Source organism: Saimiri boliviensis, chromosome X (assembly GCF_048565385.1).
Source record: "Saimiri boliviensis isolate mSaiBol1 chromosome X, mSaiBol1.pri, whole genome shotgun sequence".
In the NCBI taxonomy this organism is placed as follows: Eukaryota; Metazoa; Chordata; class Mammalia; order Primates; family Cebidae; genus Saimiri; species Saimiri boliviensis.
The window spans coordinates 119,690,993-119,717,435 of NC_133470.1; the positions used below are offsets into that span (position 1 = coordinate 119,690,993).

Consider the following 26,443-nt stretch of genomic DNA (forward strand, 5'->3'; position numbering starts at 1 on the left):
TAATTTTTTGTATTTTTAGTAGAGACGGGGTTTCACCATGCTGACCAGGATGGTCTCGATCTGTTGACCTCGTGATCCACCCGCCTCGGCCTCCCAAAGTGCTGGGATTACAGGCTTGAGCCACCGTGCCCGGCCCGAGAATGTTTATAGTAAGTTGTCCCATCCAAGAGTATGGACCATTTCTCCATTTATTTAAATAATATTTTATTCTTTATTGGAAATTTTTCTCCATAAAGGCATTTATTTCTTTTGTCTTTATATTATTTGTAATTTCTTTTTGCTATACTACAGTTTCACATTTGCTTGTCTTTTCTAGCACATTATTACTGGAAGATATGGAAGCTATTTTTGGAGGTTAATATTTTATCTGGCAACCATCTTGAACTCTCATATTAATTCTAATACTGCAGTTTGTCTGCTCAATCTGTTGCTGATATTTTTTTAGGTAGATCATAATATTTTTATTGTAAGTAATTACAGTTTTGTTTTGTTTGTTTGTTTTGTTTTTGAGATACTGTCTCACTCTGTCGTCCAGGCTGGAGTGCAGTGGCACAATCATAGCTCATTGTAGTCTCAAACTCCTGGGCTCCGGGATCCTTCCACTTCAGCCTTCTGAGTATCTGGGTCTACATGCTTGTGCCACCACACCCAGTTAATTAATTATTTTTTTTTCTAGAGACAAAGTCTTGCTATGTTGCCCAGAGTTGCTAGTGTGGAATTCCTGGCCTCAAGTGATCCTCAGCTTCTCTAAGTGCTAAGATTACTGGTGTGAGCCACTGCACCAGGCCCTTTCATTTTGTATTAATTAATTTTTTCTTTATATCATTGGCCAGAGCTGACGGTAATAGATTAAAAGTTAGCAATGATAGATGGGAACTATGGTTTTGTTTCTGATCTCAAAGAGAATGCATCTAAAGTTTCTCCATTTGTTATAACATTTATTATAGTTTTTTTAAAAAATAACCTTTAGCAAGTTAAAGAATTATCTTTCTGTTTCTTGTTTGCTAAAACGTTTCCTCCTTTCTTCCTTCCTTTTTAGGAAATACAGAAAAATTAATATCTATCCTTCATAGTCCACTTATGCTCAGGAACTATGCTGTACATTTTACATGCATTATTCCTTTTTATTCTCACAGCCACCCCAAGCAAGTCACCCCAATACTGCTACTAACCCTATTTTACTCATGAGGGAACACAGCCTCAAAGGGGTTCAATTTTAATACATTATCCAAAGAATGATGGGAAGCTGGCCCTCAAACCTTGATCAGGCTGACTTCAAAGGCAAAATCTTAATGAAATGCAATCATTGAAGTATTATTAAGTACCATTTGTGTAAAGCCTTAAATATTTACAATTACCTCTTTAGGTCTTCGTTGGCTTCTTTCTACTGACCCTGAGTATCTTTAAACTTGATGCAGCATCCCGTCAGGGGTCATCGTCAACTTCTGGCTCATTTAATCAGCTTTGTTTCGGCTGCCCACTGAGCTCCCCTTTCAACCTCTGGTCTTCTCATCATTGAAAAAGCTCTAAATACCTGCACATTGACTGGAGAGATGACATTAAATCACATTCCTTTTTAAATTTTCTCACACTGGGCAGGATCAAACAATTTTTCATGATTTAAACCAAAGGAAGTTAGGAAGTCAGAATTTTTTTTTGCTTAAAAATCTCTTTATATTTTAATCTATTTAAAACTTTTATTTTGGAATAATTTTATATTGATAGAAAGTTGGAAAAAATATACTGGGAGGTCCTGTGTATGCTTCACCCAGTTTCCCTCATGGTAACATCTTGTATAATGATACTATCAAACTAGAAAACTGATTTTGGTACAATCTACAGAGAATATTTTATTTCACCAGTTTTCCATGTTCTTATGGACACACACACACGTGTGCATGTGTGTGTAATTCTATGCAGTTTTATCACATGTGTAGATTCATGTGACAAGTTTAGGACACAAAACTGTTCCTAGAGTCCCCTTCATGGGACTCCTTCATAGGAGTCCTCTACCCCACTCCTAGGAGTCACATCCACTCCTCTGCCCCATCCCTAAACCCTAGCAAGCACTAATCTGTTCTCCATTTCTAATTTTGTTGTCTCAATGTTATTTAATTGGAATCATTTAATGATTCCATTAAACGAATCTTCTGGATTGACTTTTTTTAAATTCAAAATAATTCCCTGAAAATTTATCCAGGCTGCTCTAAAAGTTAATTGTTCATTCCTTTTTACTGTCGAGTGTCTCCCATGGTAAGGATGTACCAGATTTTAATCATTTACCTGATAAAGGCCATCTGGATTGTTTCTATTTTTGAGCTATTATGAACAAAACTGCTGTAAAAATTAGCGCACAAGTTTTTGTTTGAAGATAAGCTTTCATTTCTTTGGCAAATTCACTGAGGCCAATTGGGTTTCTTTGTTTCTTTTTTCTTTTTAGGATTTGGGTTTTGCACTGTTATTCAGGCTGGAGTGCAGTGGCATGACTGCAACTCATTGCAGCCTCCAACTCCTGGGCTCAAGCAGTCCTACTGCCTCAGCCTCTTGTGTCATTGGGATTACAGATGTGAGCCACCATGCCTGGCACTGGGTTTCTTTTTGATTATATGTAATATTGAAAATCGGCAAATTTTTTGATACACTTGAAAGAAACATACAATTTTCTCTTTTATTAATGTGAAATAAATTATATTGATGTATTTTCTGTTTTTAAACTGGGTAGAAAGGTAGGTTGCATCCATATTGAATCATTAAATATGAAAATTTGTGCTTACTTTACAATCAATGTGGAGCCATACAAGGTTTATGAGGAAAGTAATATTTTATATAGATTGATCTGGCCAAAGTTTTAGGATGAATTGAAGTAGGAAAAGATAGGAGATAGATGATGGGGCCGGGTGAAGAAAGAGGCTTTCACTTTATAGTGGAAGGACGAGGGTCAGGAGGACTAGGAGATTCCTATTCTGATCTCCTTTCTATCACTGAACTTGTTATATATGCTACCTTTATCAGGTCATTTAACTTTTTTATGAGACAGAGCCTCACTCTGTTGCCCAGGCTGGAGAGCAGTGGTACGATATCGGGGCACTGAATCCTCTGCCTCCCGGGTTCAAGTGATTCTCCTGCCTCAGCCTCCTGAGTAGCTGGGATTACAGGTGCCCACCACCATACCCAGCTAATTTTTGTATTTTTAGTAGAGATGGGGTTTCACCATGTTGCCTAGGCTGATCTTGAACTCCTGACCTCAAATGATCCACCTCCCTCGGCCTCCCAAACTGCAGGGATTACAGACCTGAGCCACCCTGCCTGGCCCATTTAACTTTTCTTGACTTCAGTTACTTCATTTGTAAAATTAGTGATTTGGCCTGATTCTGTAAAATCCATGATTGCTTTCAAATCTGCAATTCTATAATTCCAAACCATGCGGGAACAGTCAGGATTTTCTTCCACTGGGAAAGGCATCTTGAAGGTAAGAATCTACTTGGCTCAGTCACTGATGGAATGTAGAGCCCAAGATGAACTTTCAAAGACTTCTAAACTTCCATGCTGGGTGACAGAGAAAAGGCAACATTATCAGTTCACAAAAGATGAACTCAGTAAGGTAAGCTCATCTTGGTTGAGGGACTTTTTAAAGTTTAATTTTGGATGTGTTTTGCCTGCACGCAAGGTAGTTGTATTATACGACTCCTGGAGGCAGTATTTATATGACATTCTATGTAAATGGCTCCCCTTCATCTGGGAGGTATGTAGTACCCTGCTTGTACAGCTGTAAACAACAGTCTTGACTGAGGACATCCAGGTGGAAATGTCCAAAAGATAGTTGGATGTGAGTCTGGTATTTGGCAGTTAGTGGTGGACAATAAATAGAGACTGTACACTGACAAAAAGTACATACTGTGACTAGAACCAAGCCCTTAGCTGTAATCAAATGTATGATTTAGTTGGATTATTTCAATATAACTATACCCAACTATTATAATTGTTTATTCTATAGTAATCTATTTTGTCTCATTCTGTATATAATGTTGTATAAAAATCATGTAAGGCCTAATTACAGATTCTTCATTCCTGTAGAAATCAGATGATTCTAAAATTAGCAAGAAGTTATACATCTATAGGCCAAGCATTTGGTTGCAAAGTCATAAAATAAATTTATTGCCCAACAGATACATCCAAAGGTTTTACTTTTATAAAAAGAGATTAGGTTACAAAAATGGGCAAAGATTCAGAGGTTCTTATCTTCTTCAGATAAGATGAAGAACTCCTCCTAAATTGTATTTATTCTTGAGTATTCACTCTGCACATTGCTGTCATGAATCTTTCTGGTTGATGCTTAGCCTGTTTTTGCAACGTTTTGTCTCTAGGGAGGATGCCAGACTGCGGCTGAGTTATAAGTCATAAAAATGAAACCTACTAAAGAGAGGACCACCTGTGTTACTTTTGAGTCAATCCAACTGGTGTTCTTGCTAGAAGATACGTGGTGTCATTAACTAAAAAAATTTAAACAAAACAGATATATCTGAACCTATATTTTCTAATGAGTATCATCCTTCAAAGTCAAAGTGTAATCCTTTTGGGAGATTTGTTTACCATTTCCAGAGACTGAATGTTGGTTATCTCCAAAATTCATATATTAAGATACTGACTCCCAATGGGATGATATTAGGAAGTGTGGTCTTTGGTAGGTGATTGGGTCATGAAGGCAGAGCTTTCATGAATGGGATTAATGCCCTTATAAAAGAGACTCCAGAGAGCTTATTTGCCTCTCCCACTATGTGAAGACACAATAAGTCATCCTCTCTGAACTAGGAAGCAGGGCTTCATCAGACACTGAATCTGCTGGTCCCTTGATCTTGATCTTGGACTTCTTATTATCTAGAACTGTAAGAAATAAATTTCAGTTGTTTTAAACCACCCAGTCTATGGTATTCTGCTATAAAAGCCCAAACAGAATAAGATACCCATCTACTCATTAATTCATGAAATCTTTAGCTGCTGAGCTGATATGTGAACTATGCAAGAAGATAAATGTTACATTATAAACACAATTTATTTCTGCTCAAACTTTATTATCTAGCTTCATCACATTGAGCTCAATAGAATGAGTTTTGCCAGTTTCCAAAAATTATTCCTCCCTCAAAGAATTAAAATTTACCACCACCACACAAAGGCATCAGAATGATACAGTGGGCTTTGGGGATTCATGGGGAAGGGTGGGAGGAATATGAGGGATACAGGACTACACATTGGGTACAGTGTACACTACTCAGGTGATGGTTGCACCAAAATCTCAGAAATCACCACCAAAGAACTTATTCATGTAACCCCAACCACTTGTTCCCCCAAAACCTATTGAAATAAAAACAATCATGTTTAATGGTAATGTAGCTATCCTAGAAAAGGACCAACCCACGTTTATCACTCTTTACCATTGGCCCATCACAGATGAGAGATCTCTCTCTTATGGAAAAATCTGTACAAAGTATATATAAGGATATATATTTGCAGCATTACTTACATCCATAAAAAAAGGTAGTCATCTAGTTAATGCCACTGAGTCACACTTTTTAATATTTTTCTTGCCATATTTAAAAAAATAATAATAAACTAGTGAATTGTATCCTTTAAATGAGTTCATCATATGGCAAGTGAACTATGTCTCAATAAAGATATTTTAAACCCTCCCCTTAAAATAAAATGTACACCATTGAGAAGACTCAAAACAATTATTCATACACCATGAAGACATTCTTGAAGTTCTAAAAATTTTTTCTTTTTTGTTTTTTTGAGATAGAGTTTCACTCTTGTTGCCCAGGCTGGAATGCAATGGTGCAATCTCGGCTCACTCCAACCTCCACCTCGTGGGTTCAAGTGATCCTCCTGCCTCAGCCTCCCTTGTAGCTGGAATTACAGGTGCCCATCAGCATGTGTAGCTATTTTTGGGGGGTATTTTTAGTAGAGACAGGATTTCAGTATGTTGGCCAGGCTGGTTTCAAACTCCTGACCTCAGGTGATCCACCCGCCTCAGCCTCCTAAAGTGGTAAAATTACAGGCATGAGGCACCAGGCCCGCCTGAAGTTCTAAAAATTTTTTGAATCAATAAGAGTACAATAGAGTCGGACAAGATGACTCCTTTGAGAGACTGTTATGTTTATACATAAATTTAGTCACATTATTTATCATAATGGTTGTATGGATTGGGAGGAAGAACATGTAATTTGTATTAGGCAGACCTGACTTCAATTATTAATTTTACCTCTTTAACAAATGTATGACCATCTGTATGTATGTGTCATCATTAAGACTGTTTCATTATCTAGTAAATTAGAGATGGTGACAATACTTACATTATAGATATTTTGTGAGAATCAAATCAATGAAAAGTAATTAGCATAGTGCTAAATATGCACCATTTGAATACTAGATTATTCTAAGTTGATTTTATCAGTGAGTCAGTCTGTTCCTGGAGACAGCTCACTGATGCCAAGAACAGCTTCTTTTATGAAAGGTAGAAGTCCCGGCAAAGTGAAAATTACCATATGATAGCTCATGTTTTATGAATGGTTCCTGGGAATGTTGAAGACTAAGGGCCATCCACACAGGTAGGTAAGAATCAGTCCCTAGTAATTCAGCCAGTGAATAAACTTGATCGTATCCTTTATTTAATTCCAAAATGTTTTAAAGAAATATTTATATTGCTAATGAAGACAGGTGCTGTCTAAATCTTGTTAACTAAATTTTCATTTAAAGGGGCCCTTGATTAGGATTCTGGTTAACCTTCTACCTCAGTCCGCTCCTCTTGCCTACTTTACAATAATAAATAGCCCATGAAGCATTCCTTCTGGCAATGGCTTTCCCCATTTATAGTGTCTTATACATTCAAAGAGTTTACACCTCATCTTGTGTGTTAATTTGATGCCAATTATGTAGTCAGTCTAAGCCTTCCTTCCCATGGCTTCTTCCCTAAGCTGTCCTTTTCCTAAGGGCCAGTTAAGGACTAAAGTGCTGATCTGAACTGCTAGACCTCACTTCAAAAGGGTTGTTAATCCTCTTCTGGTCACCCCTTTGAACTCACTCCTCTTGCCTTTCATATTCAGATTGGACTGCATTGTCTTCTGCATTGCTTTGTAAAAAAAAGAGAGAAAGTTGGGAGTGAGTAGAGAAAGAAACAAGGTGAGCAGTAAAGGAGAAGGTGGTGGAAGAAGGAGATTATATAAAGATGGAAAAATGGGCTGGGCGTGGTGGTTTACACCTATAATCCTAGCACTTTGGGAGGCAGAGGCGGGTGGATTGCCTGAACTCTAGTTCAAGACCAGCCTGGGGAATATGGCGAAACCCCATCTCTACTAAAATATGAAAAATTAGCTGGATATGGTGGTGCATGCCTGTAACCCAGCTATTCCGGAGGCTGACACAGGAGAATTGCTAGAATCCAGGAGGCAGAGGTTGCGGTGAGCCAAGATCAAGCCACTGCACTCCAGCTTGGGTAATATAGCAAGACTCTGTCTCCCCCACCCCTCCCCCCAAAAAAGATGGGAAAATGAGAGTTGTATATAGGAAGAAATGTTCACTGCCAGAAGTTAAAGTGAATGTCTTATAACCTTTTATAGATCAAGGACCTTCTCTAAGACTCTGAAAGCTATATCTTGTCTACCCAGATATATGCTCATATGCATATATGTAGGAAATTTCACATCCCATTTCAGAGACTATACATACCTCATAAAGTGCATCAGTAAGCCTCAGGTCAGTAGTCTACATCGATGACCTCCCATCACGAAATTCAATCACACCATTTGCAATTTATGTGACACTGATTTGAGAATCATTTTGTGAAAATATCTGACTTATCTTATAGTTGGTTGATTTCCTAGTATTCTACATGAGACCTTCCTCTGTCCCCACATTCTTTGGGCTTACCCATTTCCCTGGCTTCCACTGCCCTCTCTATGAGTAGTTAATCATTTTTCCCCTCCTTAGAAAGCTCATGAAAGTTACAAAACTTCTATCCACAAACAAACACATATATATTTATAGTCTTAGTTTGGCATTCAACCTGCTAAGTAAGCACTCATGTTCCACCCAAAGTTCATCCATGGATGCAAGATTTGGAACTCCTGGATTAGAGGGAACTAAATGTTTATTTATTAGGTGGATTCAAGCATGTGGCATTTTTACTTGGTTCCTAAATATATTCCAGTGGTTAAGAGAAACAAGTTTTTTTTGTTGTTTTTTTTTAAGAAGTATGTAATCCAGTTTCAGATCTTTCTGGCTTTGAGCTTCATTATGGAAATCTTGATTAAATCCCCAATGTTAAAAATGTTGGTGGGTCTCATGGAGCTCCAAAGAACCCAGTATAGTACCCTAGACTCTTCTACCATCCTTCAGGGTGCTGAGTGAGCCTTGGTCCATTGTGCTGAATTGAGAACTAAGTCAATGTGTTTTATTACTATGCTAAATGATGATGGAAAACCAGTCTCTTTCCATTAAAAATAGTCTTTTCTGTGTTGAGTTCCTTTGGATAGTTCTCAGTGTTTTAGAATTTGAACTCACTGCACCTACATCCATCCTCACTAAGATAGCGACAGAGAGGAGGCAATGAGTTGATATGGACATCTTTGTGTGGGTCCTTAGGCCTCTACAGTAATTTCCTCAGCAATGCCCCACTCAATCATTGGAAATGATTCTGGCATTAGATGATGAAGTCCAGGACTTGTGAAATATAAGGTCTATGCTCTCAGCTCATCTAGGCCCAGAGTTATTTACCATTGTGCTGACTTAGACTCACCTTTTCCCTTGCCTGCCTTTCAGGTCCTCTGAATCTCAGCCACATCCTCCATCCAGCCCCAGAGTTAGATTGTCTACCTGCAGCCCTTGCAGTAGTGTCACCTTGCTCCTCATGGCAGTGGCCCCATGGGAGGCCTGCTGGCTCTAAACCAGGCATCCCCAAACTTTTTACACAGGGGGCCAGTTCACTGTCCCTCAGACCGTTGGAGGGCCGCCACATACGGTGCTCCTCTCACTGACCACCAATGAAATAGGTGCCCCTTCCTGAAGTGCAGCGGAGGGCCGGATAAATGGCCTCAGGGGGCTGCATGCAGCCCGCGGGGCCGTAGTTTGGGGACACCTGCTCTAAACATTCAGCTATTTTCTATATCTTCCCCTAGTAGCATGTGAAAATATCTGGATACATTTATGCCAGGTAAAAGCTGATGGAAACGTGACCCTCTCTCTGCCTAGATCTGCCTTGAATCCGTTTTTCTTCCATTACGATTATCCCTTGTTAGTGAGGGGACACTCAGAAAGGTGATTGTTTTAGACTATTTTCTGTTACTCAGAGTAATTTATAAAGAAAAGGCATCTATTTCTTACAGTTCTGGAGGTTGAGAAGTCCAAGAGCATGGCACCAACATCTGACGAAGGTCATCCCATGGCAGAAGGACAGAAGGCTGAAGCAAACATGTGAGGCAGAGAAGAAATCAGGCAAAACTCACTTTTATTACAAATCCAGTCTTGTGATAACTAACCCACTTCTGCAATAGTCTTGTGATAACTAAACCACTTCTGCAATAATGGCATGAATACATTCATGATGGATCTGCTATCACCTAATCATCTCTTAAAGGCTCCACATCAACTAAAAGTCAACATGAGTTTGGGAGCAGACAAACATTCCAACCATAACAGTGGTGTTCCCACAGTTCCAAAGACCAAATTTGGAATGGTTCCACTTTGTTTTTAATTTTACCCCTAAACCTGTTGGAAAATGTCCTCAGATTCTAGTGAGTGGTGGTTCAGGGGCATACTTATGTATGGACTCTTACACTTCCTTTGTGGCCTCTTACCCTTTCTTTTTCCCTCTCTCTTCCACCTCTCAGAATGCTACAGTTTTGTTTCTGGATAGTGTACCATTCAATTATATCATCTCTTTAGTTCTCCCAAATTAGTAAAGCTCTAGAACGTCAATTGTCCAGGTTTACCTTCAATCAATCAATCAATCAATCTCTCTCTCTCTCTCTCTTTCTCTCTCCCTCTCCCCCTCTCCCTCTCTCCCTCTCCCCCTCTCCCTCTCTCCTTCTCTCCCTCTCCCCCCCTCCATGGCTGCAGTATAATTTACATACCATAAAATTCATCCATTGTAAATGTACAATTCAATGATTTTTAAGTAAATTTAGAGTTGTGTAGCTACCACCGTACCTTCAGTTTTCAAATATTTTCATTATCCCAATAAAATCATTTATGCCCATGTGCAGTTAATCCACTTTCCTACCTCCAGACCCCAGCAACCACTCATCTGCTTTCTGTCTGTATGTATTTGCCTATTCTGGACATTTCCTATCAGTGGAGTCACATAATATATGTCACTTTGTGTCTGGCTGATTTTACTTAGCATACTGTTTTTGAGGTTCGTCTACATTATAGCAATGTATCAGTATTTCATTCCTTTTTAATGCTGAATATTATTTCATCATATGACTATACCACATTTTGTTTATCCATTCATTTGCTGATGAATGTTTGGGTTGCTTCCATCTTTTGGCTATTGTGAGTAGTGTTGCTTTAAACATTCATGTAAAAGTTTTTGTTTGGCTACCTGTTTCTAATCCTTTTGGGTATATACCTAGGAATGGAACTGCAGGGTCATATGGTAATTATACATTTAGCTTTTTGAGGAACTGCCAAACTGTTTTTCATAGTGGTTACCTCATTTTATATTTCTACCAAAAGAGTATGAGGATTTCAATTTCTGCTCATTCTTACTATCACTGTCATAATCCTTCTTTTTGATTATAGCCATCAAAAGTCTTGACTCTTGCTATACAAAAGGAATTTAGGAGTCTCTGACTCCAAGACTGCTGTTTTCCTGAGATGCCCTCAGGAATTAAACACCTAATTTGATTATAAAATCTCAGAACTACTTGTTTTTTATATGGTGTTAACCATTCCTTGAAGCACTGAAACCCACTAATTTGCTGGCAGGGGTTAATGAGAATGTCCTAAGGTAAAATGATTTAAGAAGAATGAAAATGGTTGAATGTTTAAAAAATACTATTATTGATATATTTACCCTTGGATATGGATTGGGGAGAGGGAAAGCTCAAAATTGAATATGATTTGTAAAGCAATATGGGAACATGAATGGGAAAATATATCAAAGGTTATTTGGCCAAAGAGAAGAGTGATTATGGGAGTTGATGCCAACTGCATTAAGGAAAAAAGATGACCATATGAAGGCAGCAAAAATATGCCCAATTAGAATTGGCCTAGAAGAACATTAAAATGAAGGTCATTTAACAAAGTCATCTGGAAAAAAAGTGACAAAAAAGTTAAGTCAGCAGAATTGCTAGGAAGTAAGCACTAGAGCGAAGTGTGCTATGTAATCAAAGGAAGAGACAGGCTTTTCTGATCCTGGTCAGATAGTAACTAAGATCAATTTCTCGAAAGTCAGAACATTTGTCTTAAATATAGGAAGGGTAAGTAAAGTCTTATTAGAACAGAAGGAAATTTAAATCAAGACCACAGGAAAGATCAGTGAAAATGAAGACTTGCTGCTGTCTAAGACAGTGATATGACCTACTGTGGAGGCCAAAGCTCCCAAGTTCTCAAGAGACGTACCTTCAAAAGATGGTCCCAAGGCTTAGGTCTAAGCCACACATTTTTGAGGAAGTAACCTATCTAGGGAGACCAGCATCACGATATATAGTAAGCTGGCTCTACCATTTACTAGCTCTATTACCTTAGGCATTGCCTTCATTCTTCCTAAGGCTCAGCAACATCATTTGCATGCAAAACGTGTTTAATAATATTTACCCCACAGGGTTGTTGAGTGATTAAATTATGTAGCATCTGTAAAGCTTGTAGCACATGGCAGCCACTCAGTATACTGTACCTCTTATCATTATTGTTATTATTAGATGTAACAACAATGCTTTTAAAAGGGAGATGAATACCACTAGCATTACTGAATGTGGATTTTATACAGTTAACAGCTAATTTATACTCGAGACAGGCAAGACTATCAGTGGGCCTTATCTAGAAGATAACTAGTAGGACTTGGGCTTGAGATATACAGAAAATGTTCATGGAAGGCAGCAGAAAGAAAATTCATTATGGGTGAATTTTAAAATACTGTTTGATCTTCAGTAAATCATGACTTCCTCTTTGAGCCATAGTAGTGTTACCCGAAAAAGGTGGCCTCAATCCAGACCCCAAGGGAGTGTTCTTGGATCTCATGCAGAAAGGAATTCAAGGTAAGTCACAGAGTACAGTGAGAGGAGATAGCTTATTGAAAGCGACTCCATTACATAGTAGGGTGTCCTCAGAAAGCAAGCAGAAGAATGCACCTTCTTTGTTTTAAGTATTTTGTATATAGGGGTCTTGTCTATGCAAAGGCTAAACTAAGCTGTGTCTATGTGTGAGTGAGCAGACAGGATGACAAAACTTATTATTCTGTTGATTTAGAGAAAACTATCCTTGACATTTTACTGTGTATGCACATAAGAGCTCTTGAGAACATATTGTTTTGGGTATCAGAGCACCTGGACTTTCTGTTGTTGTAGGAGTTTGTCCTTGTAGGCCTTACCCAGCCTTTTAATTTAGCTGTAAGCATCTTAGGATCATGGCTTGTAACTAGAAAGGAATGTGCCCTGTTATTCTCAGGATGGATTTTTTTTTTTTTTTTTTTTTGAGACAGAGTCTCGCTCTCTTGCCCAGGCTGCAGTGCAGTGTCATAATCTCGGCTCACTGCAACCTCCGCTTCCTGGGTTCAAGTGATTATTCTGCCTCAGCCTCCCAAGTAGCTGGGATTATAGGTACTCACCACCATGCCTGGCTAATTTTTTATGTTTAGTAGGGACAGGGTTTTACCATGTTGGCCAGGCTGGTCTTGAACTGCTGACTTCAAGTAATCCACCCGCCTCAGTCTCCCAAAGTGCTGGGATTACAGGCATGAGCCATCGTGTCCAGCTGGAATTGGTTTTAAAGTTTTGTCACTCTGGCTTTTCTAGGCTCTTGCTTCCCTAACAGTGGGTATATAAAAGTTATCCTGAAATTGCTTGTGGACACTGCAAAGTAGCCACAAGCAAAGGTGTGGGGGAGGGCGCCATATAGGACACTCCTTGCTGTCTCTAACACATCCTAATCCTGTTTCCACCTCAGGACTTGTTCACCTGTTATTCTCTCCACCTGGAACTCTCTTCCCTAAGGTAACACATGAATTGCTCCCTTGCTTCCTTCAGGGCTTTCCTCAAATGTCACCATCTCAGTGATGTTTTCCCTGACCATCCTATTTAAGGGAACTCCTAGCATGCCTTACTTCCAGTTCTTTCTTATTTCCTCCATATGACTTTTCTTCATCTATCATACTGTCTGATGTCAGCTTCACAAGGGCAGGGTTTTTCTGTTTATATCCACTGCTGTATCCTCACTGCTCAAAACAGTGCCTGGCATAGTATGGTGTTCAAAAACTATTTCTTGAAAGAATAAATGATTTGATTCCATTTCAATGCTGTCACATGCCCAGGATCAATGGCTTAAAAATTAGAACAAACCAGATGGGGAAAAGAAATGAATGTGAAAACAGGATTGAGGCAAAGCCTGCCACAGAACTCCTTCCTTAATGTGTTGCCTGCAGACCCCCTGATGAAGTTTATAGATCAGTGGAAATAAGAAAAAGGAATAGTTGATTTCCAGTCACAAGAGGCTGATCGTGAAAGTCTGGTCCTCCTTTTGAGGTCATGTCTCCTATGGTTTACTCTCAAAGCAAACGTAGCAGATCGGCAGCTGAAAGGATACAAACACACTACAGACAGACGTGTAAAGACACTAGGGATGACTAAACCACTGATGCCAATGAATGTGGTGTCAAAGTTGGGAGGTAAATAATTCGTTGAGACACTAGGGGGTGACTTGACTGCTGACAGCTTCCCTTGTATCTCTTACAGTCATGCCCTAAGTTCTGTAGACTTGGCATCCCACACAGAGGAAAACCTCTACCAGATTTGAGAGTTGAGGGCTTTGGGTTGCTGTGTTTTACACCCACCTCTCTGACCCCTTATTCAGCATCCAGAGACAACTTCTTTTACTACAGAAGGCAATAATTTCCCTGTTCAGGATGTCATGTCGCCAAGGTTCACATCCTGTGCTGAGGCCTTGAAATTCTTGCTGTGCCAGCCCTAGAGTAATCTCTGTTATTCTGTACCTGAACTACAGGACCTAGTTTCTAATTTGGTCCTCACTGAGGCCGACTTTGGTCAGGTCTGGCCATGGCTTACCCCACCAGTCACAGGTGCTGGGTAATATTACACTGACAAAGCATCAGAAGAAAGGCAGCATGGTCTCACAGTATATGAAAAGCAGGCTTAAGAAGCAGGAGCCAAAATTGATGAAACAAAACATAAAACTATCAACATGGTGTCTCAGTTGAGAAGTGTCACTATGCCAGATGAAAAGGTGAAAGAAGAGCCAGGAGATTTCTTCGCTATTTTTGCCGGAGAAGATGAAACAAAATTGAGTCATAGGAATACAGACATCATAAAATGAAAAGACCATCTGCATGTTTGGGCGGGGTGCATGTCAATAGGAAATTATAGGACTGATCATGAAAGTTCTAGTGCCAGTTCCCTGTGCATTGCGTGACTTCATTTATAGCATTAGGCCTTCCAGTGGGGACCTTTGACATGGCCATTTAAGCAGTGAATGAGAGACATGGTTTTAAACAAGTGACCTAATGAAAGCAGTGTCAAAGTTGGGAGGTAAATCTGGTCAGGTTAAGATGATTTTTGGTTTTCTCTATATTTTCTTATGAGTTAGTGGTGCTGAAAGGAACATGGCGGCCAGTGGGAACAGAAGGCCTGGTTTTTTCAGACACCCTGTCCCTGGGATTAATTTCATATGCAAACAAACAAACAAACAAACAACAAAAAAAAAAACAGTTCCAAATCAAATAGTTACACAGAATGTACTGAAATGCAGAGAAAATTTTTGATCAGCAATAAAAAATAATGGAAGTAATTTTTAGAGATTACATTGTTTTCAACAACAGTATGGTGTGGGGAAGGAACATTGGCCTGGGAATCCAAGCCAGTTCTCTTCTGAGGTCTGCCACTGCCATGCACAGAAGAGGACTGACATACAATGCCCCCTCCTGAGCTTAAATGGCCATGACAAGATCAAAATAAAGGGAAACCTGTGTTCTCACAGAATCTAGAGATGGGCGCCATCTAAATGACAAAGACTTTGCATAATTCCAGCACCAATATCCTACTTGTTGCCTAGTGATATTATGGGTGAAGTATCTCTAGTTCCACTTTATTAGGAATCTTACACTATTGGTTGTCCCCTTTTCCCCAAATCTTTCATTTTCCCTTGTTTTCTGGCTCATTCCCATTGCCATTTAAAGAGACTCTAGCTTCTCTCATCTTAACAAATGCTGACAGGATCTCAAATGCCTCTTCCATATCACTGCAATGTTCAGTATGAAAGAAAGATGGTGTAGATATAAGATAATTCTAGGATAAATGAGGTTAAGTAAAAACCTTGTAGTACGAAATCTGAATATGCAAATAAATTTCCTATTATCCAAACTGAAGAACTGAAGAAAGGGAAGACTTCCCGTTCCTTCATTATAGTTCCAAGCTCCAAGCAGTGACCCAAGAACCACTGGTATGCTTTTATCTTTTATTTGTTTTGGTTTATTTTGACACAGGGTCCCACTCTGTCACCCAGGCTGGAGGGTGGTGGTGCGATCGTGGTCCCCTGCAGCCTCTACCTCCCAGGCTCAAGCAATCCTCCCACCTCAGCCTCCTGAGTAGCTGGGACTGAAGGCACGTGCCACCAAGCCCAGATAATTTTTTTTTTCGTAGAGATGGGGCTTCCCAATGTAGCCTGGGCTAATCTTGAACTCCTGTGCTCAAGGGATCCACCTACCTCAGCCTCCAGAGCTGGGACTATAGGTATGAGCCATCGTATGGTGTGGTTTTAAACCAGTGAAAGTAGCATCTATGTTGCAAGGTGAAGCTGGTCAGCTTTGCACTATTCTTAGTTTCCTCTCTATTTTCCTGTTTCTTTCGTAGATCAAGGTACATTATATTTGCCTGTGATTAAGAATTGTGTGATTCATTGGAATATAAAGTAATGAGACCTATTTTCACATAAGACAGATACATTCACTGAGGAGTTTATACACTTTGCTCTGAGATAATATTTGTACAACAAAAAACCTGAAGTGGTTCCCAGAGTGTCTATATTTTAGTCTGTGCCAAATAAGATAGCTGAATAAACGTAACTGAAGTAATCAAAAACTGCCAATTTGATTGCAGCATATAAGCATGTCCTGTTTGTGGAGAATAACAAGTATATTCTGTTATTAACTGCTATTAAACATTAATAACTGCAAATCTACTTTTTTACTTGGAAATCAAAAGTATGTGTTTATATCTAGATATTTGAGTTTAGAATTATATCCCAGTTAGGTCTTTATCAACTGTCACTCTAAATCCTTATGTCATGCTATCTCCATCCTCAAGTGTAACTAAATCATAGGCATATTTTTAATAACTAACCACATTTGAAAATCTTGATGCAGAGCAGATAACGTATATTCCTCTTGATAAAATATCAGGTACAGCATAGATCAGAAATATACATTCCCAGATTTTATCTCCGAAAATTCATGAACTCAAGATGGGGAGCTACCATTTCAGGTTTTTTTCTTCCAATTGTCTGCAAAGGTTGTATCATATATTGATAATTGATGAAAAGTTGAAATGTAGGGTTATCTACATTATAATGTATAGTTTCCTTTTTAAGAAGTAGGTTATACATTGGCAACTTGGGATAACTATTTATCATAAACTGGAATTCAGTATGTGTGAAAGAGAATTAGAAAAGAATACTAAACTTATGTGACTGAATCACTTCCACAAAAATTTGGAACTGCCTTGATTAAGCAAGAATGAATCAAATCCATAAAAAAAGAACTCAGAGTCTTGAAAGTTGAGATTTGTAAAGGTCAAAAGTAAATAATTATTATTGTTTCTTGATGCTGTTACTAAGAATTTTATTGTGTATAATTTTTACTTCAGTGTTAAACAGCTATTGTGATAGGAAGAATTTCAGTTCTCAACACTTGTGCTTCGTCAAGGATACAATAAAACAAAGAGTTTGTGCTATGTTGGTCTCTGGTTATATTAAAAGGTATTCAAACAGTTTTTATATGTTCATTATTTTCCATCTATTTTTCTGCATGCTCCTCTGTTCATATGATGCTAACTGCCTCAGTAGGCTTGATGAGATCAGAGAGATTGGCCAGGTCAACAAGGCCTAGAACTGGATCAGACACAGGAGGATGATTCAGGACGGTAGAGAGGAACATCAGGAAGATGAGGTAGTAAATCACAGGGACTCAGCCACAGGCACTAAGGTTAATATACAACACTCCATCTCCAGGACTCTGATTTTGGACGAGTCATGGTGAGACTCTAGTTCTATGGAAACTGAATGTCAAGCAGAAACTCAGACATAAAAGAAAGAGTATCTGTGGGAACTGGAGTGCAACTCAAGTGGATTTATTAATAGCAACCAGATCAGAGCGCTATTACCAGAACAAAGTGCAGAAATAGTGCAGGGCCATAAAACAGACTGACTTTTATAGAGAATGGGTGATAGGTAGAGTTTCTTATGTTCTCACTGTCTGTGACCTGATTTTTACCAGAACTTGGAGCAAGGCTAATCCTACCAATAGGATTACGTGGTCCTGATTATAGTGTTGGAGGCCTGCTAGGCGGAATTAGGCAGATCATTGCACACGAAATAAATTATCATTTCTTTAAGTTTAGTACAGGAGTTGCAAACTATGACCTACTGCCTGTTTTTGTACAGCCCATGAGCTAAGAATGATTTGTACGTGTTTAAGTTGCTAAAAAAATAAAAAAGAATAATAATTTATGACATGTGAAAATTTTATGAAATTCAAATTTCAAGGTCCATAAATAAAGACTTATTAGAACGGAGCTATGCTTATCTGTTTTCATATTGAATATGTCTACTTTCATGCTACAATGGTAGAGGTGAGTACTTGTGACTGACACTCTATGGTCTACAAAGGCTTAAATATTTGCTATCTGGACCTGTACAAAAAAAGTTTGCCAAACTTGGTTTAGTGTATAAAGTTAACTCAAGGACTTGATCATCCTTTGAATGAAGCCCGTTTGTCTCATCTTTTGAACTTTGATTTGATATGCCAAACAATCTTTTTTTAAAAAAATTTTATGACAGGGTCTTGATCTGTAACCCAGGCTGGAGTGCAATGCCATGATCTCAGCTCACTGCAGCCTTAACTTCCTGGGCTCAAGCAATCCCCCCACCTCAGCCTCCCAAGTATCTGGGACTACAGGTGTGTGCCACAATGCCCAGCCAATTTTTAAATTTTTTATAGAGGTGGGATCTTGTTATGTTGTACAGGCTGGTCTCGAACTCCTGGCCTTAAGCAATCCTCCTGCCTTGCCTCCCAAAGTGCTAGGATTACAGGTGTGAGCCACTGCACCTGGCCCCAAACACAATCTTGAAGGTATATTCCTAAAACCAAGTTAGTCCATGAAATTTTGATCCAGTCTTTTCCAAGATTCTGTTCGACCCCTTTCCTCTTCTTCCTTCTGCTGAGGTCCCAGCATGCATCATGGTCTAGTATACCTTGATTATGGTATCCGACAGATCATAGCTGGATGGAATCTTACAAGTTATAGATAAGAAGACCAATTTAGAGGTCCACAAAGGGGAATATATATATTAGTTCACTTTAACAATCAAGGAATAAGTCGCCTCACATCCTCCAAGAAGTGCCTTGGAAATAAAAGTTAAATGTAGTTAACTGCCTTCAATGAGTCAATTTTCAATTTATTTATTTTTGACCCATCATAAAGCCAAAGAAACAAAAGCAAGGAGAAATCAAAATGACTATAATAAGTCTGTCCAAAAAAGGAAAAGGAGAAAGAGAAGGAGGAAACCCATAATTTGAGGCCATATGCAAATAGAATTAGTTTTGCCAAGATGTCTCGTGGTCTACCACTCCAATTCCCCTTTCCATTTCTGACAGTTGTCTCGTGGATTCTGTGTGACTACTTTAATGCCTAAATCTTCACAAGGAGAATCTCCACATAAAATCTTAAATTATGCTTGCTCAGTTACATTTGATTTAGTGATCTGAACAACACAAGTACTGGTCAACCAAAATGGAAACCAGCTTATCAGTCCTGCCTCTATCTACAGAGGCAAAATGAAAGGAGAACTGAGGTATTTATGGCAATTTCACAAGGGAATCAGGTAAATATCCCTTGCTATCGTGGGAAAACAGTGGTGGAGTTAGGGTGGGAGTGGGGATTTGTATAGAGTCTTCCCTGGCTAATTACTCAGAGTTATTTTCCTGTAGAGGCAGTGCCCATCTCTTGCATGTGACTGCTGAAGCAGATCACAACATAGCAGGTCCAATCAGTTAAGTAGTCTTAATGATCAATGTATTTTCCCTCTGCATTCATTCTGCTGTGAACTACATTGTGAAGATGGCTGTGTCAATTTAATCAATCATGCCCCAAGATTCAATGTAGCTACTGCATGTAGATTTTTAAAATGTTTATTGCAACAACTCATGCCTCTCCCTGTCACTTATTAATATATTAAGAATTTAATAGCTCTTGACTGGTTAGTGTGGAATACGTTTATAGTGTCCAGCACATAGTAAGCCTGATAAATATTTGTTGACTAGCATTTAATGACTAACTGTACAAGTCATAATAGAATAACACAGACATCCAGAAGCAGAGTATGCCTTAGATTGGGCCAGTGGTTCTTAACAGAAATGATTTTGCTACCTGCTCCCAGGGGACATTTGGCAATTTCTGGAGACATTTTTGGTTGTCACAAGGGAGAATGGCAGTGTTTTTGGCATTGATTAGGTAGAGGCTAGGATGCTGCTAAATATCCTAGAATGTACTAGACATCCCCTTTAAAAGAATTATCCTGTTCAAAATGTCAAGAGTCTGAGGCTGTGAAATCCCAGATTGGGCAGATAATAGATATGGAGTAGTTTGCCTTTGTAAGAGTAGATGAGAAAAAAAAAAAAAAAAAAAAAAGAGTAGATGAGGAGGGGTGAATGGGCAGAGCTTAGAGGAATTTAGGATAGTGAAACTACTTATGATAATATAATGGTAGGTACACGTCATTTTACATTTGCCAAAATCCGTAGAATGCACAGTACCAAGAGTGAATGCAAATATACACTATGGACTCTGAGTGGTCATGATGCCTCAATGTAGATTCATTGATTGTAATGAATGTACCATCCTGGTGCCAGAGGTTGATAGTAGGGGAGGCTTCGCATGTTGTAGTGGACAGGAGGTATATGGGAGTTTTGTACTTTCTGCTCACTTTCACTGTGGACCTCAAAGTGCTTTACAAATAAACCCCCTTTAAAAAAAAGGAGATGAAGATTTTCTTACATCAACTGTTTAAGGATTGCTCTGTAAGAAGCAACAACCTCTCCTCTTCGGTCATCTGCTAGGCAGCTTTGAAGCAGAAACCAAGCCCAAGCCCAAGCAGTGTTTGTAGACCTGGAACCCATGGTCATTGATGAAGTTTGCTCTGGCACATACCATGAGCTCTTCCACCCTGAGCAGCTCTTTGTGGGTAAGAAGATGCTGCTGATAACTATGCCTGAGGGCACTATACCATTGGCAAGGAGATCATTGACCTCATGTTGGGCCAAATTCATAAGCTGGCTGACCAGTGCACAGGTCTTCAGGGCTTCTTGGTTTTCCACAGCTTTGGCAGGGGAACTGGTTCTTGGTTCACCACCTGGCTCACGGAATGTCTCTCTTTTGACTAGGGTAGGAAATCCAAGCTGGAGTTCTCCATTTACCCAGAGCTTCAGATTTCTATACTTGTATTAGAGCCCTAAAATTCCACCCACACCACCCTGGGGCACTCTGATTATGCCTTCATAATAGACAATGAGGCCATTTATGGCATCTATTGTAGAAACCTTGATATTAAGTGCACACTATACACTAACCTAAATAGGTTCATAGGTCAAATTGTGTCCTCCATCACTGCTTCCCTGAGATTTGATGGAACCCTAAATATTGATATGACAGAACTCCAGACCAGCCTGTGGTCCTATCACTGCATCCACTTCCCTCTGGGCATCTATGTCCTCGTATGGTTTGGCTCTGTGTCCCCATCCAAGTCTCATTTTGTAGTTCCCATTATTCCTATGTGTTGTGAGAAGGACCTAGTGGAAGATGATTAAATCACGGGGATGTATCTTTCCAGTGCTGTTCTCATGATAGTGAATAACTCTCACAAGATCTGATAGCTTTTAAAACCTGGAGTTTCTTTGCACAAGCTCTCTCTTTGCCTGCTGCCATCCATGTAAGATGTGACTTGCTCCTCCTTGCCTTCCACCATAATTGTGAGGCTTCCCCAGCCATGTGGAACTATAAGTCCAATAAACCTCTTTCTTATAAATTGCCCAGTCTCTGGTATGTCATTATAGGCAACATGAAAACAAACTGATACAGTAAATTGGTACCAGGACAGTGGGGCACTGCTGAAAAGATACACAAAAATGTGGAAGTGTCTTTGGAACTGGGTAACATGCAAAGGTTGGAACAGTTCAGAGGGCTCAGAAGAAGATAGGAAAATGTAGAAAAGTTTAAGACTCCCTAGAGATTTGTTGAATGGCTTTGACCAAAATGCTGATAATTATACAGACAATGAAATCCAGGCTGAGGTGGTCTCAGATGGAGATGAGGACCTTGTTGGAAACTGGAGCAAAAGTGGCTCTTGTTATGTTTTAGCAAAGAGACTGGCAGCATTTTGTCCCTGCCCTAGAGATTTGTGGAATTTTGCCCTTGAGAGAGATTATTTAGGGTATCTGGCAGAAGAAATTTCTAAGCAAAAAAGCATTCAATAGGTGACTTGGGTGCTATTAAAGGCATTCAGTTTTATAAGAAAAGCTGACCATAAAAGTTTGGAAAATTTGCAGCCTGACAATGCTCTAGAAAAGAAAATTCCATTTTCTGAGAAGAAATGGAGCTGATTTTAATCCCCAAGACAATGGGAGGAAATGTCTCCAGGGCATAGCAGAGGTCTTCCCAGCAGTCCCTCCCATCACAGGCCCAGAGGCCCAGGAGGAAAAAATGGTTTTGTCGGCTGGGCCCAGGGTTCCTGTGCTGTGTGCAGTCTAGGGACTCAGTGCCTTGTATCCCAGCCACTCCAGCTGTGACTAAAAGGGGCCAAGGTACAGCTAAGGCTGTTGCTACAAAGGGTAGACGCCCCAAGCCTTGACAGCTTCCACATAGTGTGGAGCCTGTAGGTGCACAGAAGTCAAGAATTAAGGTTTGGCAACATCCACCTAGATTTCAGAAGATGTATGGAAATGCCTGGATGCCCAGGCAGAAGTTTGCTGTAGGTGCAGGGACCTCATGGAATACCTTTTCTGGAGAAGTGTGGAAGGGAAATGTGGGGTCAGAACCCTCACACGGAGTCTGGGGTACTGCCTAGTGGAGCTGTGAGAAGAGGACCACCATCCTCCTGATCCCACAATGGTAAATCCATTGACAACCTGCATGGTGTGCCTGGAAAAGCTGCATACACTTAACACTAGCCCATGAAAACAGTTGGGAGGGAGGCTGTACCCTGCAAAGCCACAGGGGTGTAGCTGCACAAAACCATGAGAACCCACCTCTTGCATCAACATGACCTGGATGAGAGACATTGGGTCAAAGGATATCATTTGGGAGTTTTAAGATTTGACTACCCTGATAGATTTTGGACTTGCATGGGCCCTGTAGCCCCTTTGTTTCAGCCAGTTTCTCCCTTATGGAATGGCTGTATTTACCCAATGCCTGTACCCCCATTGTATCTAGGAAGTAACTAACTTGGTTTTGATTTTACAGGCTCATAGACAGAAGGACTTGCTTTGTCTCAGATGAGACCTTGGAGTGTGGAATTTTGAGTTAATGCTGAAATGAGTTAAGACTTTGGGCGACTGTTGGAAAGGTGTAATTTGTTTTGAAATGTGAACGTATGAGATTTGAGAGGGGCCAGGGCAGAATGATATGGTTTGGCTCTGTGTCCTCACCCAAATCTCATCTTTTGGCTCTCATAAGTCCCATGTGTTATGGGAAGGACCAAATGAGAGATGACTGAATCATGTTGGCAGGTTTTTCCCATGCTGTTCTCATGAGAGTGAATGGGTCTCACAAAATCTGATCATTTTTAAAATGGAAGTTTCTCTGCACGAGCTCTCTCTGTCTGCTGTCATCCATGTAAGATGTGACTTGCTCCTTCTTGTCTTCCACCATGATTGTGAGGCCTCCCCAGCCATGTGAATCAATAAACCTCTTTCTTTTGTAAATTGCCCAGTCTTGGGTATGTCTTTATCAGCAGTATGAAAATGAACTAATGCACCCTCATCATCTCTACTGAGAAAGCCTACCATAAACAGCTTTCTGTAGCAGGGATTATCAATGCTTGCTTTGAGCAAGTCAACCAGGTGGTGAAACATGACCCTCACTATGGTAAATACATGGCTTGCTGCCTGTTGTACCACAGTGATGTGTTTCCCTAAGATGTCAGTGCTGCCATTGCCACCATCAAGACCAAGTGTACCATCCAGTCTGTGTATTGCTTCCCCACTGGTTTCACAGTGGCATTAATTACTAGCCTCCCACTGTGGTGCCTGGCAGAGACCTGGCTGATATACAGAGAGCTGTGTGCATGTTGGACAACATCACAGCCATTGGTGAGGCCTGGGCTCATCTGAACCACAAGTTTGACCTAATGTATTCCAAGCATGTCTTGTTCACTGGTATGTGGGTAACAAAATGGAGGAAGGTGAGTTTTCTGAAGCCTGTGAGGCCCATGAGGACATGGCTGCTTTTGAGAAAGATTATGAGGAGTTAGTGTGGAATCTGTTGAAAAAGAGGGTGAAGAAGAAGAACACTAAAGTTAAAACAACAGAGGCAGGAGAATCACTTGAACCTGGGAGGTGGAGGTTGAAGTGAGCTGAGATCATGCCATTGCGCTCCAGCCTGGGCAACAAGAGCAAAATTCAGTCACAAAAAAAAAAAAAAAAAAAATCCCAGAACAGATGCTGCTTTCACAAGGAAGTTTATTCTGTTTTAAACATTGAAAACTTGTGGTCTGATGAGTTAATTTGTATGCAGCAGTGTATGCTCTCACATACAATTACTGACTTCTGCTTTAAAACATGCATGCTGTATTACAGACTCAAGCTGTTCATTTCTGTGATGGATTTTAAATAAAGTATTCCCTGCCTTAAAAAAAAGAAGGAGATTAAGTAATTGAAAATAGAGTTTGGTTTTCAAAAATTAGTTTGTCTTCCTTCTAAAATATTTTGGAGAAAACTGAAGACATTTTGAAATATTTATCTTATGCTTCAAAATGACATATGTCATGTGACGTATTTTCTTTGATTAGCTTTTCTTTCCATGTAGTTTTTATTTTAGTCATTTTCATTAACCACCTTAATTACAACCAATTTCAAATTGCACTTGTGGTACTCTCAACATGTATGATTGCCCCAGTTCTAAACAGGTTTAAGGAGACCCTGCTTGCAATTTTTGTCCTTACTAGTGGCAAGAAAGAGCCGAAAAGGAGCTTTCAGTAGGCGGTGTTTCATAATGTATGTAGAGCAATGACAAATTTACTTAAATCTAGTATCAGGTTCTAAAAATATCTGTGATACAGGGAGGGAAAAACTGGTGCTGGTAAAAGATACTTCAGTCTGCTGCCTGCTATACATACTGGGAATGAGTCTGTGTACTATCTACCATAGCCAAAATTCCATTCACAAAGTAAAGAGTAGCATGATCCACAAAAGTCGTTTCCAATAGATCAATAATAGTCTCAAGGATAAGAAAAACCTCAACCAATCCTATTCTCAGCACACATGTTTTGAATTACTAATAAACATTATTAGTTTGCTAGTGTTTTCCCTATTTTTTCTTTTTTCAGCCTTCTGTAATTAAATGTAAGGTACTGTAACAACAAAGTGCTAAGATTATGAACCCATGAAAATGAAGAAAATTTGCCATATTCTCTATGAGTAATAGTATATATCTCAAGCTTTATGTCTAACCTATTAAAGAGATGAGGAAATAGTTTATCCAAGAATCAACATTATTTACCACATAGCATTTAGAACTGCAAGCTATTATTGTAGCCCATATATCATTATACTTTGATGAAAAGATAAGATTTTTAGCTTTTCATTTTGCCAAGTTCCAATCCATAACTTAATATTTCATTTCCAGGTATTTTTTTTCAGTACCTAGAACCATAGTCTATTATCACAGATATACTTTATGAATAAATAAAGCTTTACTTCCTCTGCTAAACTCCTCAAGGCCAGGAGCCATGTTTTATTCATCCAATAACATGATGTTTACCTAGTGTAGTTCCTGGCACCACAGGAGGTGAGCAATGAATATTTACTGAATTTTATTGACTCCATGAACATTAGCTACTTTTAATTGTTGACATGTGAAAAATGAGATTTCAGGTAGTTACACTAAATAAACCTTATTCTTTGTTTCATTTAAATTTCATGTTTGGTTTAGATTTTCGGGAAACAAGAAAAGCAGTTTTCTCATATATGAGTAAAAGTTCCTAAACAATGCTCTACAGATGTTTTTTTATTTGAAAGAAAAAAATAGATGAAGGAGCAACCTAAGTCTTTTACCATATCAGTGATTAGCTAGCTAGCGGCACAGTGACTTAATCAATGTGAAGCCTATGCAGGATCTGTAAACTCATGCTATATTACCCAATACTTCTCTTAGTACCATAGGATTATCAAGATTGTCCCATTCAGCCATCAAATGTCAACCCAGTTTGCTCAGTTATTTTTGATAATAAGACCACCAAGATCAGCTGGAATTGCTGACTAGAAAAGGATTTTTCGGGCCAGGCATGGCGATCAACACCTGCAATCCCAGCACTTTGGGAGGCTGAAGTTGGAGGATTGCTTGAGTCCAGGAATTCAAGATCAGCCTGGGCAACGTGGCAAGGCCCCCACCTCTATAAAAAATTTAAAAATTAGCAAGGGATGGTGGCTCATGCCTGTAGTCCCAGCTACTTGGGAGGCTGAGATGAGAGGACCCCTTGAGGTCAGGGGGTTGAGGCTGCAGTGAACCATGATTGCACCACTAACTGGTCTATTGCTTCAAATATTATAGAAAATTTATATTTTTTCTCTTTTTCCTTTTGGAAAAAAAGGGTAATATGAGGAAGAGCTTTAGTTTCTTTCTTTCCTTTATTTTATTTAATTAATTAATTGATTTTTTTGAGACAGAGTCTACCTCTGTTGCCCAGGCTGGAGGGTGGAGTGTGGTGGCACGATCTCGGCTCACTGCAACCTCTG

The 26,443-nt window shown here is 39.4% G+C and overlaps 1 pseudogene; it reads left to right on the top strand.

Moving 5' to 3' along the window:
* Positions 1-21,002: 21,002 nt before the first annotated feature.
* Positions 21,003-24,004, top strand: LOC101048561 (tubulin alpha-1D chain-like; annotated as a pseudogene).
* The last annotated feature ends 2,439 nt before the right edge of the window (positions 24,005-26,443 follow it).